Here is a 19,523-nt window from a genome sequence, read left to right as displayed (position 1 = left end):
AAGACAGTGGGAAACTTTCTGTGAAATTCAAGTGGTCTTTGTTAAGTACTCGGTCTTTTTTTGTCCAGTAAACATGATGTAGAGATCCCAATGGACTTATTCTGAGAAACTCCTGTAAAATGGTTTTGTCCCTTTTCTGTGAAGCAAGTTCTGATTGGAGGAGTATTCACAAACCATATAGGAAAGAATGGGTGTGAAAATGCAAAGGCCATTCTTACCCAGATGGGCAATGAATAGGCATTTGCCAGTTAAAAAAAAAAAAAAAAAGCAGAAGAAAAAGAAAGGAAAAAAGCCCAGACAACTGCACAGATTATGCACATTTGAAATCCTCCTGGGATACAATTTGAAGCTGGCATGGTATAAAGGTGAAACATATTACTGTGCAACTTTGAAAAAAGCTTCATTTGCCCGTATGCAAATGTACCGATTAAACTGTCAGGCTATTCACAGAAACATGCATGGAATTCATCCTCAACTAGTAAGAAGGAGCACAACGTGGATGGGAAAGGAAAAAAACTTTTGTTGTGTAATACATGACTGAATGCTTAGATTAGTGTTTCCCTGAATCTCACCCACCCCTCCTGCTGACTTTTATGCTATGGGCATTCAAAATAAAGTAGGTTTTACCATGACAATAACAATGACAAGCTCTGCAAGTACAGTACCAAAGGGGAAGGCAATGGCAGAAGGAAACAGCAGGCAGTGGACTCCTGGAAGATGCTATAGAAAACTCGAAGTGCAGCAGTGAGGTACATCAAGCATGGTTTGAGGCAGTTTTCTATTTGCCAGAGTTACCATACACAGACCTACATGAAGCTAGAAAGTAATGGCTCGAAATGGTGATTTTTTGTTTGTTTGTCAAAACCATAAAAAATTACCCCCAGAAAACACATGAGGTAGTAGAACCAAAAAGATGAACAGAATATTGAACACTGCAGGCCATACACAAATGGCTATGTTGTGCATTTGAAAATGCGTTTTGCAAGGTTTTTTTTCTGTACAGCCACTAGATGTCCCTTTCTGCAAAGCCAGTTGATGAAAGTCTTAATGCCCATAACTGAAGGATATCAAAGAATTTGATTTTCTCTAGTGTCTTTTAAAACCATGGTATCTCAAAACCCATTGCACAGTAATGACTACCATTTCTGGAAACACAGTAGTGATGAACCCATCACATTTACAGCAACGCAGCACAGCATTCACCTGAAGCAAAACTGCCTAGGATGCTGGAATCCAAGCTTTTTTGGAAACTTACTATGTGCTCATTCACAGGAATGACTAGCAGAGTGAAACCCAAATGCTGTATTGTTGCGGTGTGATGTCATGGTTTGCCTCAGATACCCTGGGTTTCTCCCTGAAGATTTCTTCCCCAGGTGTGTCAGCCACCTCTCCCTCCCCCACTCACTTGCCCCCCGCTGAGCACTGCCTGTCAATCCTGGCATTCCAGAAGGGTGTCGAGTGATTGGCAGAATTCAAAAGATGCCCTCCACCCCTGGAGGACATTGGGCCATCCAGGTGTCATTTGTCACTTGAGACTCCCCCCTGCTGTACCTGGTTGGTGGTCTCCCGTGTTCCTTCCCTCCCCCTCTCCCCCGGGTAAAAGGGCGAGCAAACATGCGGTTTGGAGAGTTCTGTTGGAGCTGTTGCTGGGTTCAGAGGTCTGTGGGCCAGGAATAAAGCTCTGGATTGAAAACCCTCCATCAAAACTGACTCCTCCTTCACCATCACCTTAAAGCTTCTCCACCAAGATAAATCTGAGCTCCTGCATGTCTGGACTTGTCTCCATGTGCCCAGCTGCAACATCCAGCTAGCCAAAGGTGTCTCTGAGGTGAAAACACCACAGCTGCCACCTTTTGGTCAAGCAGCAAAGGCCAGACAAGCTCAGGCACATCCCGTCCGGCTATATTGGTAATTATTCCAATACTGTATCTTGCTTTCATACTTATGGGGAATAGAGAATAATTGTTCTATATCCTTGAGAACTGTTGGGCTTGCTGAGACAGATATGGATTTAGTTTTTGCCTCAATCTTCCGCAGGAGAATTTAGAGAATTGTCCGGCAAACATCTCACTGAGGTCTCACTTAGACAAGATCAACTAGCTTGGTATTTTTGCCTAGTTTCTCTTTCTGACAACCTCCGCAAGCCTTGCATTGAGAAGAACGCACACTTGAGAGACGGTGGAAAAGTTGGAGACATTGTATCTTGTACAGAATATGGTTTCTTTATGTTTTTATTATCAAAATGACAAGTGTTTCCCTAGTTGGGAGAACACCCTGAGCTAGGACAAAGATGTGGAAGTTAGGCTTGGTAGGTGCCCTTCCTACTTCTGGAACTGCTTTTCTGTGCATCAGTAATCAAGCCACCAGTTCCTGGGAGCACAACAAACGTAATAACCTCCTGCTGCTGGAGACAAGCAGTATCTTCTAGTCCTTACTCTCTTCCTCTACCATGTGTGGTTTTGGAAATCTTTAATCCTTGGTTTCCACACCAACTGTTGGATGGCCTCCTATTTGTATAAAATGGACACATTACATTCTTCAGACAGTCATCTAGTCTACTATTTTTCCTATTGTGGGAATAATTTACCTACACTACTTCTTCAGAAATTTGTCTACCATGTTTGCAAAAACAACACTGTGGATTTCCACTCCCTCCCCAGACAGACAGTCTACTATCTTTCTAACAAGAGAAATTTCTTAGTATTTAAATTTGAAACTGATCACTCAACCTCTTCCCCTAACACATAGGGAGAGCTACTGACCATTTTCCTCTTTACAGCACTCCCTTATATACCAGAAGGTGCCTCACTTTTCTTCTTTAGACCTGTCTTTTCTAGAAAATACGAACTCAGGTCTCCAAATCATCCTCAGTGGTTATAGGTATTCTCTTCCTTATCTTCTTCCATCTTCTTTCAGTTAAATTGCAGCCCAAACACAGATTAGGTATTCTAGCTGAAGGAGGTGAATGAAGGAGTTGTCTATATATCATTGTCTATGATACTCTTTAAAGACCTTACAGAATAAATAATCCCAAGCAAACAAAGCCCTGTTATAAAAACAGATCTTCCTTAAGAAAGATGTATGTAAAGAATCCTTATGTTGGAATGAAGATCTCAACTCTTTCATAAACACAACAGTTCACTCCAAATACAGCATGTCCATCACAATGTGAAAGCTACTATAGCCCCACAATTTCTATAGGAAGTTCTCATTTCCATACATTAGTGCCTCGTACTCCAAACTTTGCACCGCAATGACTGTGGGTTGTTGTCAGCTTCAATGACCTGATTTATCCCAATTGATAAAGCTTTATTTTCTGTTATCAAGTTAGTTAGTATAAAACTGGATTAACAGAGCAAAAATTCCTATCTAGTGTTTCCATACACCACATTAGTCCTGCATCAGCTTCCAATTCTCTGAGACCAATTTAGTGGAGTAGCATTTCTTCCACTCAAGGAAGTGACCAGAATTCAAATGCTGAAAACCTGGCAATGTATGACTTCTCAGTGCATCTCAAAGATGGGGAGAGAGCAATTCAGCCACACCTGCTCAGGCTGATTCTCCTGAATATTTGGCCTCATTCTAAACAGGGGCCTGCAAGAGGAAAAACTTCTATGGAGTTTCAGGAACACAGAAGAACATTTGTATCCTCAGCAGGAGATCTGACCAGGAGTAGCCCTTGCTTTCTGTTGCTTTAAAGGTTTGCTGGAGTTTTCACCCAATCATCTGCTTGAACATCTTGAAAATCAGTATCTCCTTCTATAATATCTATCCAAAACAAACACCAGATGACACTACACAAATTGCCCTAACCCTAGCAGATTGTTGTTAGAATCAAAATATGTAGCAGTCTACATTTAACAAGAAGTACTGTATTTTTACCAGCACAACATCTATTAATGTGTCAGTAATACACTCTATGGAAGAAAAAAATCACTGCGTTCTGAAAGCTGTCAAACTTCTCTAAATTTTGTAGCTAGTAACTGCATTTGTTTGAAAGACAGAAATGTGTGCACACACAAACACAACCTTATTCTCCAAGGAGAAAACACACCAAGGAGATGGCAAATAAGAGTTTGCCTAAACTTTTTTTCAGGAGACTATTTCTGCAGACTAGAAAATGCTCAGCACACTCCTAAAGATGATTTATTTAGTTAATTGCCCTGTCCTTTTTAGCATTTACTGAATGATGAGATACCCATTTAACATAAAACTGAAGACTAAACCATGGGTGTTCTGTACATAAATTGGCTTCTATACCCAGTGGATATAAATTCCTAATGTCAAGCACAAAAGCCTCTATTTCAGCCTCCAGGCCTGGGCGGGACAGGCAGAGAGTCACCTTCCTGTGCTTTGCCTGACACACCTCAGGAGGTGTCCATTGGCACTAATCCTGTTTGCTCTGAAACCACAGGTGGCAATGCCTGTCCCTCAGTTTGCTCCACACCTAGAACAGGGACAGCACTGTGCATCCAATCCTGCAGGACTGCCTGCCTCAAGGAATTGTTTTGCATCCTTGGGTAAAGAATATTACAGAAATATCAAGAAATAATTGAAGTTTCTTCAAATTTTATTCTCCAGGCTTACAAAAAACCTAGTTTTCTTCCCCAAGTACTCTAGTGCCTTAATTCTTCCATTCCTTTTTATGGTCAGCATCCTACTTAAAATTGTAAAACACCAGGTAAAAACTGGCTCCAGTTTATAGCAGTGCAGTGACCAAAGCCAGTGTTACAGCATGTTTAGCTATTTTTAAGATAGGGAAGTATTACATTTTGAGCCAAGATATTCACTTTCCCACTTTTAATCAATTTTTATATTTGCTATTTTACAAATTCCAAAGACACTTTGAAGAGTGCATAGGCAAAAGCCATTTTTTATTCCCAGGCACATATTTGGGGTCCAGTCAAATATACCTCCACACTAAACAGTGGCACACATATACACACACTCTCATTATCTCAGTTCCTCTCTCAGACCTTGTCTGCAGACTATCTACAGCCATGCCATTGTATCTCCATAGCACAGAAATGAACTACATCGATGGGGGATACTTCTGTGGGTATCTACACCACCTCCAAGCAACATGTATAACATTACAGAAGAAGCCCTGGAGCGGTCATCACAGCTGCATTAACAGGGATTTCAACAGGATGTGGCCATATCACTTTAAGGGTGTTAATTCCTGTGCCCCAATCAGTTGTAATCTATTTGTGCTAGTGAAATATAAGTTTGCCAAATAGCATTTTAATGCACTTCTTTAAAATGTAGAGGGAGAAAACCTCACAACTGCCCTCTTAAAACAAGAAACAGAGAAAACAATGTCTCCACATGATGGCACCATTTCCTAGGAAGAAAAATGATGCCGTGCTCATCCCTTCTTCAGTAGGGAACATTTTCATGTTCTACATGAAATCTGTTTCATCTACACTCTCTTGTTCCCAGGGAGCTCATGCATGATCCTGCCAAGCCCCAGCATGGTCCAACTGTTTTAACTGGCTATAAGTGTGAGGCAGCTTGGCTCTTTAAAAATCTAGGTGCATCTATTGCTCGTTTTCCTTCCCAGTGCCAGGTGCTGTTACTTGGAATGCATGTTTCACTGGTGGACCCACAGCAAGAGAGTCACTGAGTAGGGACAGGGGGAGATGGGCCAGAAATGCTGGTGTGAGCACTCCCTACTCAAAAAAAGATTAGGGGGATGCTTCTTGGAAAAAAATAACTTTGGAAAACATAGATAAATAAGGTGATTTGTTTTGCTATTCCATGGTCCTGATTAAAAGATGACTCTAGTCCTTAAGAATACCTCCACCTGCTTTACAGACTTCTGTTTAAATCCTAATAGTGTATTTCAGACTGAATCCCCATAAGGAAAGTGGATAAGGATTGCTTTTGATTGTCTTGCTGTGGGAGACTGTAAAACTTTTATCCTCTCTCAGAAACCTTGTTTAGGGAGGAGAAGAGGCTGGGGTTGGAGGTGGGAGCTGTGTCCGGAGATAAAATGAATTAAAAGGCTAATAGGTGCAAATATATTAAAACTTGCCTTCAAAAGAGACACCTGCTATTCCATGAACTCCTTCATGTTTGCCCAGCAGTGTTAGGTGTTCCTCCAGGCAGAAAGACCAGGAGAAGAAGCTTATCAACCTGAGTGTGGTTAAATACAGTAAGCCTGAGAGCTTGTAGGCTTTGGTTAAAAGGAAAATATAGATTAAAATCTCTTAAGATAATTACCTCTTTAGAAGGTTTCCATTCAAGCTGGAATTCTGTACAGGGAGTGTTTGTAGCAGTCTGTTAGGGAGAGGGTGCAGTTATGGTTGAGTTTTGTGGGAGAACCTGTGGAAGAGCACTGCTTATTTCCTCCATGATACACTGAAAGGCATTTTCCCTGGAAAGAGATTTCGTTCTGGTCCCAGAACCATGGCTGATGGGAGAAACAAGGGATGGATGAAAAATTGTAAATGCCAGTCCTCAGGGCTGAAAAAGATTCTTATCTTGTCCAGTGCTTCTGTCTCAGGCCTGAGGAAAGCTATCACATGAAAATGCTAGATCTTATTTGGTTATTTTTTCCATTTGTCTTTTTTATGTACTAGTGAAAGGGAAATTGTTAACTAGTACAATTGGGTGTTTTTTAACTAGAACAACTGGGTGAATATTTCAGCTTGGAAATATCGTGAGACACATATTCATAATGTTTTGGACTGTGGTTTCTTTATTTTGAGTTTATGGGACGAGTGGTCAGGCCTCTCTATAATTCAGATTTAAATATCAGTGGGAAACAGAACACACTCATGTCTACAATACTGAAGGCCACAGGAAATGTTTCTGTCCTCAGTGAGACCTCTGCAATCTCTGGGACCACACTTATTTCCAAAACCCCCTACTTAGCTTTGACAGGAACAGAAATGTATGGCAAAACACTTTAAACAAATAAATCAAGGCAATAAGCAACACTCCTGGATGGCTTGAAACCATCAGAGGGAACTCTAGTATTAAATGCACATTGTCAGTTCCAATGCATCCCCCCATTCCCTGGGGAAAAGGCTCTGGCATTACATGTATATCCAAGCATTCAGACACCAACAGGTGATACTAATACAGTGCATTGGAATTATTTCTCAGGTCTGCCTTAGGCACATTCTGCCCTCTATTCATCCAAAACTACTAGAGATGGCATCTGGGAGTTTTACTTTTGAATACAGGGAATATGCCCTGTTTTGAAATGTAGCATAGGATCAAAGCACAAGGTATTTTTGTTAAAATTGACATAGTTGCCCAAACAGGCATGAAACTATGAGAAGTCCCTTTCTCTGTTTTTATTTCCTCTATCATACCCTTTTTCACACAAAAATTGCTACTTTGTGGGTTTCTTCCTCTATCTGTGTAACATCAATAAATTACATGTTATCACTCCTATCATCTAGTTACAAAGAGCCTTTCAAGATTTTTAATAGATGCACAATATTGCTACGCTTACATTTTCCCTGGTTAAGAACGTAAAAATAGCTGCTGTGAGATTACTCTTAATTTATACTACTTCCCTCTCGTGGGCTTTCAAGAAGAAGCATTTCACCACATGTCACAGATGGATACAGAGTATATACTGCACATCCAGCCAGGCAGAGATCCCTTCAGTGTTCAACACAACAAAGCTGGGATGAGTAGGGGTTCTAGGATTTGTTTATCTCTTTTTCATAGGTGCAGTTAATTCCTCAAGGAGGCATTTGTGCTGACAGATTCTTCAATTCTCATTGTACACTATTTCCTGAGTGGGAGATACATAAGACTGGATCTCATGTTATTTTAGCCTCGAGAATGACTCCATGGACAATGAAAACAGCCACAGAAAATATGAATGGGTGGCACAATGGCATCCCCTCCAGAAAGAACAGCACTTGGTGTCCTTGGGAATTCAAATGCACAGTGCCAGCCAGAGCTTGCTGCTGTGGTCTCCATGCGCCGGGATGCCAGGCAAACAGCCTGATGCAAATGAAGTTCAGTGACATTCTGATGGCTTTCAACTGACTCTCACCCATGGAGTAGATCAAACACCACACTTCTTGTGAACATGATTTTACTCCGCAACACCTCCTAGCACTCTTTATAAACATAAGGAGGTTTATAAATCCTTGGTTTTATATTTCAGGTTCTCTCCCACTACCATGTTAAGGCTTCAGTTCAAAAAAAGGTTCAAATTAAAGAGCTCCCTTTGTTCAGTCATTCAGTGGAGAACAATGCAAGAATTGTTTTGGTTTTCTCTAATTTGAATACTGGTTTGGCCATACCTTGTTCTAAAGTTACTGAGGAGGATCATAGCACAAAGATTACATGGCTACTCTACCACAGGTAAACAAAGGAGGAGAAAGTGACTATGGAAGCTGAGAGGAAAAGAGCAAAAAGCTCCAATGCTAAACAGCTGATAGTGGTGAAAAGGAGCAGGAGGTGACCAAGTATGTTTTTACACCTGTAACTTTGGAGTTGTGTAGCTGCAACAAACCAGGCCACTACGACACCAGTCAATGTTTCTCAGTGCATGGAAGGTGTCTCCCTACAGCACAGAAGGAACTAACTGCGAGAGATGCAAGCACTGAGCTGCGCAGCATTTTAACAACCCACACTAGGACAAAAGGAGATGGAGATGCAGCTGCTTTAGTTTCCTTCAAGCAAGAATCACCTGTCAAACACTGAAATATTCCTCTGAAGACCATATTAGGGAAATGGCACATTTGGTTTAGTCTTCTCACCCAACTAAGATAGAGGAGATGACAGCAGTAGCATGTATGGTTAAGACATGAAATAACAATGATTGGCATGATTATGTTTGACATGCTTCAGGCAGATCTCAGAGTGACAGTTTTGGTATGTGCAACTTCAAGAAGAACAACTATTGAAAGGAAAAAAAGAAGAGGAAGTTAGTCAGAAAGGGTCTGAAAGGAAAAGATAAGGATGTAAAATCCCTAAGAACAGCAGGGAGGTGGCCTTAATAACACTTTAATAGAGTTTATATGCATATCCAAGGACAACAAAAGAAAAATGAGGAAGTAGAAAATGCTACAATGGTTAAATAACAAGGTATAAGAGTTCATTAAAGCTGAAATTTTTTTCTTCCAAACATGGAAATCATGCCCAAGTGACATTAATAGAACTGAGCATAAACTGTAGCAGACTAGATGTAAAACAAAGATTAGGTAGGGTGAAGAAGAAATTTAAAGAAAAACTCACTAAAAGCATAAAGAGAAATACTGTAATAAAACATTATTTAAACATATCAGACAGAGAAAGTTAACAGAACAATGACTGGTATCTATGAAGTGTGGCAGACTACGTGGATTGAGAGATCAGGCAGGCAAGTAGTAGTGTCAGTCTGTTAACAAGACTACTGTCTATGAAAGCAGTAAAGGTAAGCTAGGACATCACAGGAACTCTACTGTAGAATTTACATTATTGGTTCATTTTCAGGATGGAGTACGATGGAAGAAGGTAAGCCAGCTCAAGGGGAGAAGAGGAAAGCACTGCTCTGGAGACTTACAAAAAAACCCCCAGACTGAACCAAACACAAATCCCACACATATAACCACACAAACAAAATCCTAAATGTTAAAAAAAAGTACTAGAACATCTTGATACATTGAACGGTGATAGATACTTGTACGTATCCATCAGTCCCTCACTTCATGAGTGAAACAGCTGAAATACATACAGAAGAAGGATTTACTGAAGACTATGAACATAAAGAACAGTAATTAAAATCTTGGAGGGGGCTGACTCTGAAGACACAACAAAGTAAACTCAGAAGCAGACTGCAGACATCTTAATGGACAGTGAGAGTGTGTCTCTCACTGGCTGCAGCATGACTTACAAAGAGAAACACTACTGCATTACCAACTCAGTCACCTCAAGAATGGAAGCTATGGACCTGTAAAGAGCAGTGAGTCTTATCCTTTTCCCTGGTACTTAGAAAGGATAGATACACTGTAGAAATGTCTTCAAGATGTACCCTGAAATCATGGGAGTTAGGAGCATGCATGGCAGTTTTAAACCAAAGCCAAGACTATGCATGTTATCACTGACAGTTCTTTAAATAGAGAGCAGTAAAAAAAAGCACTAAACACCACAACCTAAGACCAACCCAGTATTACAGGGGCATCAAATAACAGAACCAACATTTAGGCTAATTAGACAAATTTTCAAAGGCATCTATGTGTTACAAATATAAGTGATTTACGCATCAGTTAAAGTTGGGCTCCACAGTTGCTTCTGAAAACATACTCACTGACTTTGTAATTGAAGTACCATATGCTATTAGTCATTTCTCAAGAGACAAAAAGCCTGGGAGACCAACCTGACAAAACTCACTTAGTGCACCGATTAGAATATAGAGACCAGTTCCTACCATTTGCACATTTTTCACTGCCAGTTCTTCAATGTATTATGTTGGCTTTTACAAAAGGCAGGGTGAACGCAGCTTATAGTTTTGCATACCTGTACTTGTACCTACTTTTGTCTCTACACAATTCAAGCAACACATATCTGCTTCTATGAAAACTGACTCATTCCTGACTCATACTTCTTTGATAATTTTACAAACAAAAATACAAGTGCACGGGACGTAGAAATCACTTAAAACTACTAAAAAGAGAAGCAGTTACCAAACAATATTTCAAATGTTGCACAAGATGAAAGTATAATTAGTGTTGTAACATCAGTATTTGAGAACTATGTATATCCTTCCTTTTAGTTTAGCTTTCTACAGAAAAGGCCTGTATCATTATTATTATATCATCTAAAATAGATATCTAAACATACAAAATTTCTTAGGTCACCAAAAACAACCTAAAAATATTCGGCATTAGCTAAGACATGCCATACATAGATTAGCAAAAATACAGCTGAAATGACTATTTCATACTGCCTGACTCTAAACAAGGAAGCTGGTAGAATCAGGGGGCCTCCTGTCTTCACTGAGAGTGAAGACTATTTGAAAGCTCCAGAGCAGCTCCTAGGGAATCACAACAACAAATTTCCAGGGAGAAGAAAAAGACCATCAGGGCATGTAACCATTCCCTTCCTGCCACAGAACCTAAGAGAAACACAGGAAACCTAAAAGGTAAAGATGAGGCCAAACCATCTTCAGATCTACTCAGCCTCTACACTAGCCCCAGGCAAATTGAACTGGCAGATTCATGGGAAGGGAATGGTGGGTCCCTCTAGCTGCTCAAGAAAACAACCCCCCAGAATTTCCATATTCACTCTCAATGCTCTGTGGAGTTCAGGAATCTTGTGAGGTTCCCACTCTGTCTTTCCCTGTCATGCTGGAAGGCTAAGAAGTTACAAAACTTAGAAGGGAAAAAAGCAAATACTCTGCTTCAAAGTTCCTGTCCTGTGAAGGCTGAAAAATTCTGGAATTGGACCAAGTCAGCCATGATACTTGAGCATGTAGGGACAAAGAGCTCAGATGTGGTCTATCACTGACACTGTTTATAAAGTGCATTCTATTTAATGCAAAAAATCACCCCTGTCCCTTGCTAAAACATAACTCTAGAAAGTCCTCCCTTATTTCGACAACCTGCCAATGATTGTTTAACAGATCAAAAAAAAATTCATGGCTTACTTTTCTTCTGAGCTCATTCCTTACCAGAATCTCAGGTCTCTGCAAGAATTCTGTGTTCTCTAAAATCATAAATACTGCTTCAGAAGTTTTTCAGTCATTGTCCAACCTGCCTCTCAGTCCCAAGGAAACTCTTTGCAAAGATGTTGCTTTTGTCTTGTCTGGAACAAATTCCTTCACAGATGGACCATCCAATGTCTAAGAATAACTCTTTTAACTATCAATAGAGACAAAGAGATTCAGTTGCACTGTTCCCGTGGGATTCCTTTGAGTTTGGACACATCTGTTAAGATGCATACATCAGAGCCTGAATGAAGTTTTTGTCTGATTGTATCTTTGAGAACTCGTGAAAGTTTCTGCCAAAATGATCTTATCTCTTGGCTCGCTTGCAAAATATATACAGTTATAGATGCTTTCTGAAAAGCTCCTGAAATAAGTGGCCTATGCAGACCAAACCAGTTTAAATACAGCCAGCTCCTGATGACCTTCTTCTTCTCACTGAAATCTTTAGAAACTTTACCTGAGGCTGTTCAGCCTTTGAACTACAGCCTGATTATGCACTTTATGCATTCTCTATCCATAAGCAAGGAAATATGTGAAAAAAATGTGAATAGAACAAATCTCATTGCTTTCCTTTGCTTTTTTATAACCTTTCCACAACTTGTACTTGTCCTTGCATGAGCACCTTTCTTCTGGGTAAGCAGATAGATCTGTTTGTGACAGCTGAGGAGCTAGACGCATAACTCAGCTGGAGTTCTATCAGCTCACTCTTATCATTTAATTCCAAATTAATTCAATTATTAGTGGTGGTTTTGAATCATGAGGGCTGCTAAGCCCTCCATGAAAATAGTTACCTCAGGAAGCACCTCTTCCTCTAACTTGTTTCTCCAACTGTATTGCATTTCCCAAGACTAAAAGAGATGGGACTGGACACAGTGCATCCTGTGCTCTGGATTTAGCTTCAGGGATTCATCTGTGCTGGAAATAGTGCTCAAACCCAGAAATCTAGGACCTAGTCCTACAAGTCTGAGGAATAATGCAATTTCATTTTGAATAAGTGGCACCAGAAGAAGCATGTAGAATATATGCTACAGAATGAAACCTTAAATTATGTTATGCATCAGATATGACTTCATCCAAGGTTTTTGTTTTTCCTTTTTTTTTTTCTTTTTTTTTTTTTTTGCTAAGTATTCATATCAGTAAGACTGGCATTCAGACTATTGCTTAAGGCTTTCTTCACCTCTGCCTTTTACAGCTGAGGAGCAGATGGCTATCACAGAGTTTTTATTTCCTTTGCTTGGAAAAAAAAAATTGATCTGAATCATTCCAAAAGCACCCTGATATTTTAAAGTAGATTGGCTTCTGAACATTTCTCATAATAATAAATATGTGGTGTTGTTTTCTGCCAAGCACTAGTGACTGCGCATGCAAAATGGTCAGTGAAGATTTCAAACTGATTTGAATGGTGGTCCATAAAATCCAAGCCTTTTTTTCCCCCCAGATACTTAAATGAGGCCTTATGAAACCATCTGTACATCTGTGCATTTTTCCAAGAATTGATATACCCTACCATGCTGACTCTTTCTGGGTGCTTCTGGTGTTTTCAGAGAAAATTCCTCCCAAACTTTCAGTCTAACTTTAGTTCTATAGTATTTCTGTACTATTTGCCATCCACTAGAAAACCTCCCAGCAGAATGAAGAATGCCCTTTCAAAATGAGGCATCTGCCCAGCTGTGGGGGTACTGCCCAGGCAGTAGGATGGTCTGGGAAAGGGAAGAAAAACAATGTTGTGCTGTCTAAAGGTAGAGGAAAGGACAGAAAGTCTCGCTGGCCCGAAGAAGAAAAGCATCACCATGGGTCCAAAAGTTGAGAGGAAAAAAGATGTGGCAATGTAGCTCTGAGGGGAGAGGAAGAGAAGGACAAAGAAAGGGATTCTAGAGTGAGGGGAAAGAATTGACCCAAAAGACAGGGCACATCAGAGGTATGGAGAAAGCATTTGTAACTGCAGGGAGACCCGTTTCTAATGTTGGGTGCCACAAAAATCAATCTTTTGCATCCACAAACATATTCCAGCAATCGAAGGATTGAGGCCATATGAAAAAAGAATACCACAAAACATGGTAGAAAGCTACAGTAAATATGCAGTTATATTCATCACTCCTCATTTCAGTTCATGTGGGTTCTTGCTGTTTTGCAAAGGCATGCCAAACACTAATTATATGCATACCACCCCTAACAAATACAGCCTGATAAAGGTCATAACCCATAATAATTGTGAAATTTTCTATTGCTTTCAGCTAACAGAGATAATACCACCAGAGGTCTTACTATTTCCTGAATCTTTGCAGGACTCTAGCTATATTTTGGGAACTAAATTTCAACAATTCACAAGACAGGACAATGTTAATGCTGGAATTGCTATTAAACCCATTTTCTGAAAAAATCCCCTGCACTTGCAGTGTGAAAGGAGCATCTAACCTGGGCTGGCAGTTTACTCCTATTTACAGAAGAATACAATTGTTTAGGTTGGAAAAGGCCTTTGACATCATCTGGAAGGTGACTTGGGGACAGTGTCTTCTAAAAACTTAGGAGTCTAAAAGACACTGTGCACAGAACAGGTAGAGCATGAAGAGCTGCAGGCTCCACCTTCCCCTGCTGGCCTCTGCCAATATTCCTCACCCTGAACTTGGCCACCTCAGAAAGCAAAAGCAGGAGCTCATTCTCCAAGTTCCCAGCAATCCCTGCTGGCCTCTGTCCTAAGGTTGCTTTCATGGGTTTCCATTTGTACTGTCAAAAAAATCAGTGTGAGGTTTCAAATCCCATTTACTAATGAACCCTTTCATCTTTGTGAATGGGATAAAGGGATTCTTTGTTTGAAAATAAGGATTATTTTTTTCTTGTTGTTCTGCTCATTTTTTGCATCTTTTCACAAGCTTTTTGTTTTCAGAAAACATTACAAGACAAAACTGCACCCCAGTTTTAACAAAGAGTCTGACATCTCCAATTTGAAAAGAGTTTTCATATATACTAAATTGCATGCTGCCTGCTGTTCAATTGTTTCACAGCTCTTTCTTCTCCCCAAATCACCAGGTGAGATTTAGGAAAGTCTCCCCAGTATTTACCAGCTCTATTAAAATCAAGATCTCTAGCAGAAGCTCATAATGAATAAAGTCAGAAGCCAACAGGAATGAATTGCAGCTAAAGTGATTTTGATAGTGATGATCCCTATAACCCGACTGCTTCCAAGCTTGGCCCTGAGGCAGGATTTTTAAATTAAAGAAAGAAAAGGATACACATACTTTTTAATCTGATTTTTTATTGTCATGCCCTGATTTTTTTTTTTTACAAGCTTTTGCAAAGTCTGGTTGGCTTCCGAGCTGTTGAAACCTGGTGTCATCATCTTCTCCTCTCCCCCCTGCCTTGTAAATTTACATTATAAACCACTGCAGAAGAGGTAAACTATAAATTCTACAACTAGTGAGTGATGAAATTCACAATACCCTGCACATTCTTGCCCAAGAGACTTCCAGGCAAGGACCTCTGTGAAATGACAATGTTTTGAAGAGCTGGCAAGATCAGGTGACTTTCCAAAATCCAGTTTTAATAATCTCCTCCCTTATTTTCTGTATTTTTTGGCAAAACGGAGAAGAACATTTTCTAAAGGGCAATTAACCCATGCTGAGTAATCTGAAAGTAAATGCCCTCAAAACAAGGGCCTTAAGGCTGGTACAACCACACAGGTCTACAAAGATTTTCCAGACTCTCACAGACTGATCCTCTCCACAAAACGCTCCCCTTTCTTCATGGAAACTTTACAGTCCTGGGCTGCAGAGCCAGGCCCATGTTTTCAGCACAGACTGAAACCCCTCCAGTCAGGAGATATGGTTGGGTAATGAGAAGCTTGTGACTACCTGGAGCAGAGCAACAGTTCTAGTTGGACAGGGACATGCTTGAGGGGTCTTTCCTTTTTAATTTGCAATAAGCAGCAGCCTGACCTAAGAACACGCTCTCAGTTTTTTCTGGCTGATTGCATTATCACAACCTTACCACAAAAATGTTCTGCTTTAGATGTAATTCCCAAAGAAGGGAGAAAGTAAGCCCTGAGAAGATCCTCTTTATGACATTATGGGAAGAGTATCCAACAGGAAAACCTGGTGCACAGTAAAGGAAGTGTTTTCAGGAACCCCAGCAGCATATTGGTGTACTCACAATCAGATGACCCTGTGTGTGCGTGCAGGTTTGTTGGTGAATGTGGAGAGTGGATGAGGGCCGGGCTCAGAGAAGGAACAGCTTCAAGGTTCAGGCAGGGAAGGCCTGGCTTGGCGCTGCATGCACCCGTCTGAGTAATCTCATTCTCCTCAGATGCCTTCTGGTTTTCAGCTGTCTTGGGTTTCTTCCTGAAAATAAACAAAGAGACCTTTGAAGGGACTGACTGCATATTTGGGAAAAGGCATTTTTAGAATCTGTTAAAGATAACTTTCTTCCCCCACCACCACCCCCCTCTCGCCTCTCTTTCCCCTTACAGAGAAGGAGGCAGAGAAGACTTTCCTCCATACTTCTTGTTTGGAAACAAGCTGCTCCTTGTTTTGACTCTGATGCAATGGCCCTGAGACTGTATTACAGCAAATAGGCCAAGCATGAAGCTCCTTATTCTGCCCCTACTGATGACATATAAAATGAAACTCGTCCCAGTAGTTTAGACAGTCAGAGCACCGTTTGACAAATATTAACCAAGGCTGTAGCATTCTGAATAGAGAGAGTTATACAGAAATATAATGGAATTGTCTGAAAAGCAAACAAATATGCAAGTTTCAAGTTCAAAACTAATCACTGCAGAGACTTGATTGTGGGGAAAAGCACTGAGGCAATTTTGAGATGCAGAGTTCATCTAAGTAAAGCATTAAGACTTGGAACCTGAACCAGCTGTCTATGAGCACTGAGCACACGAGCTCTCAACACCTCCCTCCATCCAGAACCTCCAAGGAATTAAGCATCAGTGGAACATCAAGCAGGTAGTCAGTCACCACCTTAGCTTCAGGGCTGGAGAAGCCGAGGCACCGGGCGAAGCGGCAGGTTTTGAATCACACAGCGAACACATGCCTCACTGTCTTCCCTCCTCTACACAGGTGCAGGTGCTCCCTCGGTGCTCCCCGAGCCAGGGAGCTGCGCCGCCAGCTCGGGATGCAGCCTCCGGAGGGGACACTGCTGCCCCGGGCCCGGGATGCGGCCCGGGCACCGGGCAAACGTCGGTTGCTGCCGCCGCATGCTGGGGGGAGAACCCTGGGCACACCGCAGGAGCCGGGCAGGCTGGAGCCATGCCGCTGGAACCCGTTATCTCCTGCCGACCCTCGAGCAGTGCCGGGGCACCCTGGGCGCACGTCCTGCCTGCCGGCAGAGCCCTTTCCACAGGCCGGGACTCTCCTCACGGAGGGCCACGGCGAGAGCCCCTTCTCCCCGCGTGCCTTTGCCCTCCTGCGTCCCACCCGGGACAGGGTTTGAGGGCTGCACTGGCCTCTCCATTCTTAAAGCGACTGTTCAGCGCGGAGAGCGCCGATCCCGCGCCGGGCGAGGAGGGGCAGAGCGGGACGGTCGCTTACATAAAGGCCTTATATAAGGGCGGCACGCCCGGCCGGGGGCAGGGCCCGGCCCGCCGCCATTGCCTGCGGCCGCCGCCAGGAGGCAGCACCCGCACGGCCCGGCCCGGCCCGGCCCGGCCCGAGGAGCAGGTTAGAATAAAAATATAAGTTAAGGAAGAAAGTTAGAATAAAAATAGGAAGAAAGTTAGAATAAAAATATAAGTTAAATGGGCCAGAAAGAAAGAAATAAAAAAAGTCCTTTCCCCAGCCTTCGTCCCGCAAAGCCCCCCCAAGAGGTGGTGGGCGCGGAAGGGAAGCCTTGGGTTGGCCGAGGGGCAGCAAGAGGCGCCCGGTGGCAGCTGGCCGGGCCTCGGGGTGCAGCCGGGAGCTGAGATGAGCTGAGCTGTGCAGGTGAACCATGGCCAGCGAGGGGGTCACACTGAACACCCCGCAGCTTCTGGCAGCCCTGGTGCGTTTTGGGTTACCGGGACTACAGTCTCCACACCACGGGATGGGCGGATGGTATTGCTGCTGTAAACTATAGCTTGTACGTGGGCACGTATATTTTAAAGTACATGGACTGCATATGTTTTGTTTGTAACAGTTCGCACGGATCTTTGGCATGATCCAAACAAACTCTGGCACACCTTCACACGCCTCATTTCCAGAGCCCAGGATATTCCCATGTGCAGCCAGCATGCAGTGGGGACTACAGGAAATCTGTGCATAAACCAGTGGGTTTTTACAGCATTGCTACCCAGGCAGCTTTCAGATAGCACACCTTTCTGGCGCAGGAACAAAGGCTGTATGTAGGCTAGGACTCTGGATGCACAAGGCAATGAAGTTCCTCGTACCCAGGAGCTGAACTGCTGTATTTAAGGTCTCTTTTCAGCTCAGAGTTAAGCCAAGTTATATGCTTGGAATACAGCCTCTGACTCCAGGTCTATCCACACACAATGCTGCCTAGCCTGGGCAGGAGACTGCTGTTTTTTGCAGAGTGGGGGCTAAGTCTGAGTAAACAAGACTTGCCGGTCAACTAGCACAGCTATGGTTCTGTTGTTAAATCAAACACTGACTGATGTTTCATCCTGTGGCTGATCCTGCCTGTGCCTCCCGGGCCTTCAAAACTCATTAGAGGGACAGTTAAAAAACACTATAGCAACAGGTAGTGACACCAAGAAGGCTGTGCAAAGCATCCCCTGCTTCTTTCTATCCAAACCTATATTTTTTCTACTTTGCTCCTAAGGCTGACACTGTTATCAAGAAGCTCTTGTGTCATCATTTTTCCACATTGCAGTCCTGCAGCTCTATGACTTTTGCTCACTAGGATGGTAAGAATATAGTAGTGGGGCTGACTGGCACTGGAGATGACACCTCTCCTCAGAATCTCATTTCTCTCACTGTTCAGACATGGGCTTTATGTCACTACCACCTGAAAGGGATGCAGGCTTCTACAGGAGGGAAGCTAAGGAATCAGCAAAGTCAGCTAAGGATGTAAAGAAAACTTCTCAGAAAAGACAAATCCTGGGGACATTGTGATGAAAACTACCTATGAAGAAACCCAGAAAAAGTTCTCCAGTCTGCAATGTCCAACTACTGTTGCCAGCAAAGACAAAGTCATAGAAATCCTGCTGTTACTGTAAGTATATTGCTGTTCTTTTGTTTTACCTTATCACCCATACAGAAAGCTCCTATTGCCATGATCTTCACCTATATATTCTAATGAAATAGTCTTACATTCTCTTATATAGTCTACTTCTATTGCTATCTTTTTCCTCTAAGTCTTCACAGGGAGAATTGTTAAGTACTCAATCAGGTTATGGCATCTCCATCCTTGGAGATTTTCCAAACTTAATTGAACAAGGCCCTGAATAACCTAATACAGCTTGGAAGTCAGCTATGCTCTGAGCAGGGAACTGGACTACAGACCTCCAGAGGACCCTTCCAACCTAATTTTTTTTCTGATTGCACACTACTTCTATGAACACTCCCATCAGCAGGCTCTCTAATATATCTCCATGGTCCAGAAGGTAAAAATGACACACAAAATTTGGAAAACTGTGAATTTTTTGGTTATAGCAACATCAAAAACCCTGAAAGAACAAGGGTAGGAGCAAGAATGAAACAAGTAATAAATACTGTTTGTGGAACCTTCCCAAATTACTCCTATGTATGTCCCATCTCTGGACTTCATTGATTGGCAATACTATGTGATTATTTCAGTAGTAAGGGTCAATCTACCTTGCTGCTTTAGTTCCCGTGACTACGTTCTTCTCTATATACTAATCTTGGAAAAGAGCTGTTTGCTATTTACTTGTTAGTAAGGGCAACAATGGCCATGTTTGGAA

At 42.0% G+C, this 19,523-nt stretch overlaps 1 protein-coding gene across 1 annotated transcript in view; it reads right to left on the bottom strand.

Moving 5' to 3' along the window:
• The window catches only part of ZBTB20 (zinc finger and BTB domain containing 20), a 28,385-nt gene extending 12,395 nt beyond the window's left edge, over positions 1-15,990 (bottom strand). The window contains exon 1 of the mRNA XM_036386812.2: positions 15,809-15,990. The gene's annotated coding sequence lies outside the window, so the exon portion shown is untranslated. The remainder of the gene's footprint in view (positions 1-15,808) is intronic.
• Positions 15,991-19,523: the final 3,533 nt, after the last annotated feature.

Source organism: Molothrus ater, chromosome 2 (genome assembly GCF_012460135.2).
Source record: "Molothrus ater isolate BHLD 08-10-18 breed brown headed cowbird chromosome 2, BPBGC_Mater_1.1, whole genome shotgun sequence".
In the NCBI taxonomy this organism is placed as follows: domain Eukaryota; kingdom Metazoa; phylum Chordata; class Aves; order Passeriformes; family Icteridae; genus Molothrus; species Molothrus ater.
The sequence above is the reverse complement of the archived record's forward strand: the minus strand, read 5'-3'. Positions and strand labels throughout refer to the sequence as shown.